We start from the raw sequence: 10796 nt of genomic DNA on the forward strand, positions 1-10796 counted from the left end.
CTTTCCATCTGTGACTTAGCATCCTCGTTCCGAATTTCTGATTGTGCCTGTCCATCTACGGGTGCAATATCATCAGTATTCTTTTTCCCTTTCAGTGCTGGTTGCTCAGAGTTATTCAATGTTATATTTAGAGCTTTAATATTCCTAAAGAAATTAGCTGAACTACGAGTATTCTTACTCTTTTGGGCTTGTTGATTTTTTGTTTTTCTTTTGCAATCTAGTTGTTTTGGATTGTCTCTATTTGTCTTCGTCCCTTTCCTCACTCCCAGGGGAGCTTTCGATTGGTCAAATATATCGAACCACTCTTCATCCGTCTTTTTTGCTGTAAATGAGGTTGCATACTTGTTACTGCCTTTCTATTTGCATCATTATGATTTTGGTTACTTCGTGTCTCTGAATCGGAGGAGACAAGTTCTTTGACGGCTTCAAGTTTCTTATGGGAATTGGTCCTTGCCACCTCTTTCTCAGGCACTTCCGTTGCTGTAGACAATTTAGATGACCTTTCTTTCAAACTTGTCTCGTTCTCTCGGATTTCTTTCCTTCCATGGTCACTATCTTTGGCACTTATTAGTAGCACCTTGTCGTAAATACAATTTTGCATTGAACCTTTTTTCTCAGCCTCTCTCGTTTTCTCCCGGGGTTGTTTGTTTGTTTTAGGAATCACATTTGTTTCTAATGGCTCTAGATTGGTCGTTTGATTTGTGCTCGTTTGATCTTTCTTAGATGCTCGCTTTTCATTATGATCACTCCTTCCTTCTCGTTCATTTTGGAGAAGCGTGAGGGCTTGTCTCGTCACTTCAGCCAAAAGTTTCTTGTCCTCAGAGTTGTTTCTTAACGATTCTTTCAACGCTGCTATCGAAATCTCGTTCCCTCTTTTAGATGACAGAATCTCAGATGACATCTCCTTTAAATCAGTCTCTAATTTTATCATTTTAGAATTCAGTAGGGCAATCAGAGTCATTTGGTCTCTACAGTTCTCATTCAAGTTCTCAAACAACTTCAGCAATGGGGCTACAGCTATCGTTGTAGCTGACATCAAAATGGGACTCAACTTTGAAATTGTTGCCTCAATATAGGGCGAGATGTCTTCTGGGTCATTTCTTTCCATCGTAAGTAACTCATTAGACTTCCGTCGCCTTAGATCTTTGAGGGTTGTTGCCTCGTCCTCACCCTCTGACTCTGAAATTGAGGAAGTACACCAGTTTGTCTTTTTAGGGGATGGCATCTCTTCTGTTTTTTTTTGTACTCAAATGGTTTTTCCTTGAGTTCTGCTTTTACGTCATTTATCCACATTATCCTCATCACTCTCAGAGCTTTCTCTTCTTCTTCTACTCCTCTTCTGAGACACCGTGATTTCTTCATTTCTGGATTCAAATGCTGGGGAGTTTGCTTCAAGGCTCATTACTTCGTGAATGCTCTTGTGTTTAGGGCACTGGATCTCCACGAGTCGTGGAGTGTCCCCATTAGAGCTTAATTGTAAAGGTCTCTGTGACTGTATTAGGCTGGCGTTCATCCTAGCCAAGTCTTTTATTGCTTGGTCTGCAATCCCCAGTGAATTTCTTCTTTCTCCTGGATTTATATTGTTATTCGATCCTGTGTTTTGTGATGCAGTTTTTTTCCTCCATTCATCTTGGGTTGACCATGTCTCCACAATTTCGTCCATTCTGTTAGAGGCATCAGGACCTTCCTTTGCTTTTGATTTAACTAGAGGTGGTTTGTGCATTAGTTTTAGTGATGAGCTTGAATTTCGTTGCTCATCCGATTCGAGGGTCTTTGATAGTTCATATTGTTTTTAGTCGTGAGCTGTCGCATAGGGCCAGTATTTTGGGTCTGCTCGCCGTCCCTCGGCTTACAGGGAGTGGTATAGGGAGTGGTGGACTTCTCGTGCTGCATATTCTCTACCTGATGAATCATTGCCGCACATATTTCAGTGTTCATGTCCCCGGTCCATTTATCCACCGCCTTTCCATTTACACCCAGCGCGCTTTCTGCCTGTGCCCCCTCGCCTTTTACTGTTCAATCTCGCAGGGGATCGTGTTTGCTGATCTCCATTATCTTGCCTCTCTCCCACAGTAGACCCATCATTTTCTTTGTCTTCATCTTCGCCTAGCTCACTTTCACTTTCACTTTCGATGTCACTTCTTACTTCTATGGTTTTGATGGCAATGTTAGTGCCTCTCTCTCATATCGGCTGAGCTGCCACCACGGTCCCGTGGGACGACCCAAACCCAGACTCGGACTCGGACTCAGGCAACTCATCACCGAGATGAGTCCGCTGGGATGAAGCCGCGGACATCATCCTAGATCTTCCCTCTCGGGGAGATACACCCTCCTCATACGTCGCTGCAATTTCAGAGGTAAGCATTGTAAGTCTTATTTTTCCATTGAGGTTTTCGTTTACACTTGACATACACACTGCGTTCAGCCCTCGCTTGGCTTGCGCTCGTGTGTTTGCTATATTTGTGACGCCCCTCGTGGTCATTGACATTGACATAGACATTATTGATGTTTGACGGTATTGAGTATGTCTGTGTCTATGCTGGGCTCGGCACCGCGCTACGCCTGATCTCGCGCTTACCCGCTGCCCCTCAGCTGCCCCCCAGCTCTTACCGTGCTCTTGGGTTGCTGTAGAGTACGGGCGATCACAGTTCAATTTGGAAGCAGCTGCCTTTTATCTCACGTACCTCTCGAGCCCCTCGAGGCCCCAGGGAGCTCCCAGGGAACACAGGCAACACACTCTCGCACACTCCGCTACGCTCCGCAGCAGTGTGAGTTTTTAAAATCTTGCTCCGCCTTCAGTCTCCAGTTGCAATGGTAAACAGACTTGCCAGTCACAGGCAACACACTCTCGCACACTCCGCTACGCTCCGTAGCAGTGCGAGTTTTTAAAGTCTTGCTCCGCCTTCAGTCTCCAGTTGCAATGGTAAACAGACTTGCCAGTCACAGGCAACACACTCTCGCACACTCCGCTACGCTCCGCTCCGTAGCAGTGTGAGTTTTTAAAGTCTTGCTCCGCCTTTAGTCTCCAGTTGCAATGGTAAACAGACTTGCCAGTCACAGGCAACACACTCTCGCACACTCCGCTACGCTCCGCTCCGTAGCAGTGTGAGTTTTTAAAGTCTTGCTACGCCTTAAGTCTACAGTTGCAATGGTAAACAGACTTGCCAGTCACAGGCAACACACTCTCGCACACTCCGCACACTCTGCTAGAAAAATACAGTTGGAAAAGAACAGGAAGGAAGATAGAAGCAAGAGTCAGCAGAGAAGGAAAAAAGCCTTACCTGGGGGCCCCAGCCTCGAGTGTCCACCCAGGCATCTGGGCATGGTGGACATGTGTGGATCCCCTGAAGTGTGAGCCAAGGGGCCTAACTGCTGTGCCAGGAGCCCCCTGAAGAGTGAGTCAAAGAGACAAACTGCTTATCTCAGGGGCAGTTCCACTGCCACAGAGCCCTGGTGGATGTCAACCAACGGGGCCCACCCAGAAGATTTAAAAATGGCTGCAGGCAAGTTGGTTATCATTGGTGCCCCCACTCCAACCGGGCCACCCAGATGAATGAAAGGGTCATGGAGAGTCATGGTGATGGTGGGAGGAACCCCACTTGGGCAGGGGGTTGCCCAGAAGACCAGCAGAGCACAGGTGGGCCCATGTGGTGTACTGGGCCACCCTGAAGGAAGCAAGACCAAACCCCCATCTATCATCAGGGGGCAGCCTCCAAGCCAGCCCTACTTCCAGCTTGGCAGCCAGCCCCCAGGATGCCAGGGACACCAGAGACAGCCCTTGAAGGTACTATTAAGGGGCTGACTGACTGCAGCAGTCACCCCCATTGTGACATACTGTTTATATAGTGTTACATGTAGTATATACGGTGTATGTCAAAGTATATATGTATGTGTTCTTATATGTATATATTTTTATATTATTATTAAGTAGGATGTTAAGTAGGGAAAAGTAGAATGGGGTTATATAGAACGAGAATGTTAAGCAGGGGTGTGTATATAGAGAGAGAGAGAGAGAGAGAGAGAGAGAGAGAGAGAGAGAGAGAGAGAGAGAGAGACCTTAAGAAGAAAAAGAGGGTAGAGGGAAGGTACCCTGGCATGAGGTAGCAGGATAGTGTGGCGGCCTGCTAGAGACGACCTAGCAAGATGCGACCACCCACAGAGGCCATCCTCTGGCCTCACACTCCATGTGGGTGGTACCTGAGTGTAGTTAAGTGGTGTGTTGCATCTGCTCATTCTAAGGGTCCCCAAGACCCCTCCATGGAGCGGTGAGCTGGCGAAGCAGGTCCCCATTTAGTTGGGGATCACGCCAGGGAAATCCTAAGGAATTGGAAATGGAAGAGTATTTAAAAGTATAAGTGTTTATCACAAATAAACTAAAGAGGGGTCCCTGTGGGGATCCCTATAAAAATTCAACCTGGTGTCATCAAAGAACTCAGGGTGTAGCCCATCTCCTGTTTTCAGTCATTTTATCTTAGCAAGTGCAGTGCCCCTCCCTGTCCAGCAGGCTGGAGTGTGGGGGTGGTGCTATCCATGGGAACTGTCCCTGCTCCGGGGAAGGGAAGAGTATACCCTTTCACGGACCAGGGCCAGGGAACCAGGGGCTACACCAGGCTCTGGCATGGCTGATCTCTTTCATCATGGACTGACCCTCCCAGGTCCAACTATGTTCTTTTCTCTCCACCACTTCTCCTTTCATGTGTGGTGTTCCCCAGAGGTCTATCCTCTCACCCTGTCTCTTCAATGTCTATCTGACCACCTTGGTGCCCCTGATCTCCACTTTCTCCTTGGACCAGTGTTATGCGGATGACACACAGCTCTCCATCAGGTTTCCTTCAGCTCCTCTCACTCATTTTTGATAGTCTATCCGCTATTCAGGGATGGTGCACCTCCAATGATCTCTGCCTTGATGCCAGTAAGACAGAGATTCTTCTCATTGGGACCCCTGCTCCCGCTTTCCCTCTCTGGCTGCCCTCCTTGGGCCCCCTCCCCTCAGTCTCCAAGTTCAAGACCCTCTGATTTACTCACAAGGCTTTCTGGGGTTGTGTTCCCCACTATATCCAACTCTCTTTACCTACATACCTTCCTTCTAGAGCCCGCCGCTCGGCTACCTCCAACTCTCGGCGGGTCAGACGCATCTCCAAGCAGAGAGTGGGGGGTAAATCTCTATCCTCTATTGGTGGTCTCCCTGCCCCTCTCAGACTTGAGACACACCATCTGAAATTCCGAAAGCTACTCAAGAACTTCCTTTTCTTCTCCTCCTTCTCTCTCTCCCTCTCTCCTGCTAATCTTTCTGTCTGCCCATCCTGTCTGGCTGCTTGGTGCCCTCAGAGTCTCACAGGGCACCATGCCCCCCCATCGACCAGTCACCCTGCACTGCCTCCTGTCCTACCTCGCATTTCTGGCCTGGGGCGCACCCGTGTAGGCCTTTGCCATCCTTGCACTTACTCAGAGCCCTACTGCCCTGACTGCACGTCCCCGTGCCCCGTCCCTGCATTTCCCCCGCACCCTGTACCCTGCTCTTTCTCGTTTGCACTTGCACGATCTGAATGTCACAAGGCCTAGTAAGATCATTTGACTTCTCATTTCTCTGCATCCCCTCCCTTGTCGTGTGGCTCCTATAAACACTTGTGCCAAATCATATCATATTATATCATATCATAAGGGGCACCTTTCAAACAGTAGATAAATCCCTTAATTGGAAACAAAGCGATTGATATCGTGAACACTTTTATCATCTTAACAAATGGGGAAGATAATATCACTGAATATTTATGTTGTTTCATCAAAAACAGTTTCTGCTTTTTGGTTTTTGGATTTTAACCATTGTACTTCAGAAATGTCACATTAAGTAAAGATGTTGCTTCAGCTAGTTGAAGAGGCCAACTGGTGACAAGAAATGATTACAGCTCTCTACCCAAAAGCGTGCCATTGTCATGAGTGGCCAGCATGTGATGATAGGTGCACCCCTACTTAAGAAACCCTCTGCCGACCCCTCCTGCCCGGCTAACTATCGCCCCATCTCCATCACTCACTTCCTGGGTAAGCTCCTGGAGAAACTGGCCATCTCCCAGCTTAATCTCCACACAGAATCTGTTGGTTTTCTTCATGACCATAAGTCTGGCTTCAGAGCTGCCAGAAGCATGGAAACTGCTCTCCTGAACATCCGTGAAGACATGCTCCCCAATCTTGACTCTAACACCCCTTGCGTCATCATCCTGATTGATCTCTCTTCTGCCTTTGATACTGTCAACCATGCCATCCTGCTCAACCGTCTCCGTGATAACCTGGGTATCACTGGTCAGGCTATGGCGTGGCTGCCTTCTTTCCTCTGAGACCGACCCTCCCAGGTTCAACTTGGATCCTTCCTCTCTGCTATATTTTTCTCTACCTGTGGTGTCCCCCAGGGGTCTAACCTCTCTCCCTGGCTGTTCAACCAATACCTAGCACTCCTGGCATAGCTGCTCTCTGCCCCAACTTTCAGTGCTACGCGGATGACACTCAGCTCATCTTCAGGCTACCCTCGGCCTCCTCCTCTAAATCCCTCATCTCTGACTGTCTGTCTGCTATCCAGGAGTGGTGTGCCGCCAATGACCTCTGCCTTAATGCCAGTAAGACTGAGATTCTCCTCATCGGTACTCTCACTCCCTCCTTTCCTGTAGCTCTCTGGCCGGCCTCTCTTGGCCCCCTTCCTGCTCCCACCTGCAAGGCAAGAAATCTCTGGGTCATCTTCGACTCTACACTCTCCTCACATCTCTGACATCTCTAAGAAGTCACACTACCAACTGCTCCTCTTCAGAGGTATTCTTCCTTTCCTCTCCTTCCCCCAGAAGCTCACTGTCTCCAGAGTTCTGGTTCTCTCCAGGCTGGACTATTGCAACAGCCTCTTTCTAAATCTTCCTGCTTCTACTCTCCGCCCTATGCAATCTATCCAGAACAGGACTGCGAGGCATGTCCTTGGCCTCAAGCCCAGGGATCATATTCCTCCAGGACTGAAATCTCTGCACTGGCTCCCAGTGGCTGCGAGGATTAAGTTCAAAACCCTCTGCATCGGCCACAAGGCCTTCTGGGACCTGGGGCCTCAATTCCTTCAACTCTCTCTTCCTAAATACCTTCCTTCTCAAGTTCTTCGCTCCTCTACCTCCAACTCCCTCAGGGTCAGTCGCTTCTCCAAGCAACAAGTTGGTGATAGATCTCTTTCTTCGGCTGGGGCCTCCCGCTGGAACAGCCTCCCCGCCTCCCTGAAACTTGAGGAGAATCATCTTCGGTTCCGGAAGCACCTCAAAACCTTTCTCTTTGTGTCTGCTTTTTCTCCTCCTCTCCCTTGCTGATTTCCTGGCTGACACTTGAACTGCACTGGTTACCTGTCCACCCTCTGATCTCGGGCCCAGGTCCACTCCCCTGCCTGTCGCTCTCCTGCACTGCCTTCCTGGCAACCCCCGCACTTGATGACTGTTTTCCTTATCCCTACGGTCCCACTTCTAGCACTTAACACCGGACGTCTGCACTTACCCTTTCACTTGCCACCTGCTGGCCGTACTTTACTTATTGTTATTATTCTCTTATCCCATGTACTGCACTGTCCTCTCCCCATTTGCCCCCTGCACTTCTCCGCCGTCCCCTGCCCATGCAGCTGCGTGATTTGAATGACACCTGGCCTAGTAGGATTGTTGTATGTCTTCCCTCTGTTCCCCCTCCCTTGCCTCGTTGCGCCTTGAAACACTGATGTATAGACGTGTTATAAATGCCATATCATATCATGTCATTCTGAAATGGCCTTGGAGGATTTTGAGGATTTTTATGAGGATTAGTGGCTGACGGCCACTGTTTCCGCACCCAGCAGGGCTGCGTTTGCTTTTTATGTCAAGATAAACAAGTACCATTGCATTGGCATAGTAACAAAATATATCAACACGCCAACAACGCCACAGTGTGGTGAGTGTCATGTGATTTGTTTTACAAAAAGAGCAGAGTAAAGCGGTTAGTCTTTTGACTTCGGCTCAATGTGTTCTGGTGAGGTCTGTCAGTTTTAGGGCCCTCAGGAAACTCTCCATTTGTGCCATTCATCAACACTGTGTCCCAGTCCCCGTGAACATTGTTATGCATTTGCCATTTCTACCATTACATGGGCCTCATTACAAGTTTGCCGGTCTGGTAACAACGGTGCTGGTAAGCTTGCCAGTACCATTGGTACCGGACCGGAAAACTACAATTTCTGCTCGTGGGTGTATTTCTGCCCACCAGGTCTGACCTGGCAGCGTACCAGAATGGGGCCGGTGCATCCGGACTCACCATTCCCACTGAGTCCAATGGGACTCAAAGGGAATGGGGAGTAACAATTACCGGCACTCGGCAATGGGGATTTACCGGGTCCGCTGGGGCTGTAATGCCCCGGTAAGTCCCCCTTGCCAGGCCCTGGTAAAATCATGTCTCCGGCGGCAGCCGTGCCGGTATTTACCAGCATGGCTGCCACCAGACTCATAATGAGGCCCAATGGTTTCTACTGACACTAAATAAGTCATTTGGCAGAATGCAGAATACACGTGAAATCTTTGCTTCCTTGTGTGCTCTTCCCAACAGGTATGCCATCATATAAAAAGCTGAAGTGCAAAGCGCTGCTAAGTGACAGCCTGATTTTAGATTTAAATAATACCAATAGCAAAAAACGAATTCTGCTCAAAGGGGAAGTTCACTCAAAAATGTCATTCCCTCAAAAGATGGACCATAATAAAAAATATATACCAAAAATATTTTTAAAGGAAGTTGCTGTGTAAAATTTTGAGCAAATCAAGCTCAAAGTAAAACATTTCAAGCAATAGGAGGCATCCATTTTGTGAAAGGAAGGATCCTCCTCTGTTCATGTTAAGCTCTGTTTTAGCGGAAATTATTAAGCAAAAGCCCCCTACTGGGAGCTTTTGCTTACTGTTGCCAGAGATATCAAAAATGTAATAAAGTCATTTTGCAACGGGGTCCTCTTACTGAACATGATACACAATTATTTTTCTTGGAGATGTACATTGCGTGTTGTTCTATTAATGAGCTCTGGCACTGCAGTCAGTTTGTGGTCTATCTGCTGTGCTTGAGCTCTGTTGAACTGTCCACAGTTACATGTACTATTTGCCCTTTCTATATATATCAAGTGGTGAAGACCGACAGGTTTAGTGCTGAGAAGACGTGTTATTATGTGGCTCGGTGCTATTCTGCATTCTACCTTCTGTGCTCATGTTAATTAATATTGCTTTATACCAGAAGCTTCTCTCTTTTCAAATCACGGCAAGGCCAACTCAGTTTTTCATCCTTCCGAGGACGATAAATGACTACCAATTTCGATTGGGTAATAATGTATGTATAAATATGTCCTATTTAAAGCGCTTTGGATTAAAGCTATATGTAAAAAACTAATTATTATTATTACCTAATTATCTTTTAAGTGATGTACCACAAGCAATTATTGTTTGCCAAATTAACAGTACACATGTATTAGTGCGCTCAGTTCATCAACCTTGGAAGAGTGAAAGGCTAAGTCGGCCAGAAGTGGGGTTCAAGGCTCTGGCAGATCTCACCAGCAAGTTCTTACAAGGACAGTGAAGCAGGCAGTGGTGGTTCAGCAATCAGAGGGTGACCGATAAGAGGGCCCTCTCAACCAGGTATATCATATATCGTTCTATTCAGCTTTGCACCAAAACAGCCTTTTAATAAAGAACATCATATACAGAAAAAATTCAGACATGATTTTGTAGACTTTATGTTGAAAGGGATGAATCTGGTCGGTTTTCCTTCACTCTCAATTATCCTCTGATAACTTTGGTCAAGTTTTCAACAAAATGTACCCAGCTGGCATACAACAATCACCAGCACTTTCGGACCTAGAAACACTTGTGTACAGGCACGTTATAAATAACTTATCATACATATCATACAGAAATCCCCGAAATGTATACGCTTTAGTCAAGCATTTTACAATTTAAAGAAATAGTAAATAAAGCTGCATCAGTCTTACAAAAAAGCAACCACAGTCAAAGAAATATTGGGAAGGGACCGAAAACTGCACCGTCACACCCTCCTCTCCTTGTAAGAAGATGGCAGTGAATGGCAGTCTGATGTCACTTAGGCCTTCTTTCTCTGAAATGGCTGACATTTCATCAGGTATACGAAATCCGTCAGAATGGGAACTTAAAATGGAAACCACTGCCCCTCTTTGTGGGCTAAATTATCCTGATACTAGAAAGATTGGGTGTGTACAGTAGCGATAGGTCTTCTGGTCCAGGCCTGGGGGGTGCCATAGTACTCTTGTGCTGTGTTATTCACAGTGTCTACTTAGGAATTCCCTCATATCCGTGACACTAGCTGCACCCCATTGTCTGGAATGAGCGTCATGGGAACTCCTTTTTCAGCGATAGCTCAACTAGGAATTCTAAATGTTTCTCTGGGTGATGATTTCTTCTAGGAGTTTTACCTCAGAGCAGTCAATTGGCACAATCCTAAATTTCATTTCTTTCTGAATTACATGGAAAGTAACAATATATTGTACGGCCACTTTCTCCTATGATCTATCAGGTACCTCCACAGGCATAGAAGGTGTTACACATTTGCAGAGATCTTTATTATATTTTCCTCACATACTGTTCCACAACTTTATTGACACAAGCATTCCTTTACCAGATTTCTATTTGCCATGCCTGGATGCCCGCATGGAACTTTCCAATGACCTTTGCCTTCATGCCTTTCGTGAGAACGTGTTTCTCTGCTATGCATAGTATCCCATTCTCTATGCAGAGTTTGTTGGCCACAGGCACAAG

Source organism: Ambystoma mexicanum, chromosome 1q (assembly GCF_040938575.1).
Source record: "Ambystoma mexicanum isolate Mex_15411 chromosome 1q, UKY_AmexF1_1, whole genome shotgun sequence".
NCBI classification, from domain to species: Eukaryota; Metazoa; Chordata; class Amphibia; order Caudata; family Ambystomatidae; genus Ambystoma; species Ambystoma mexicanum.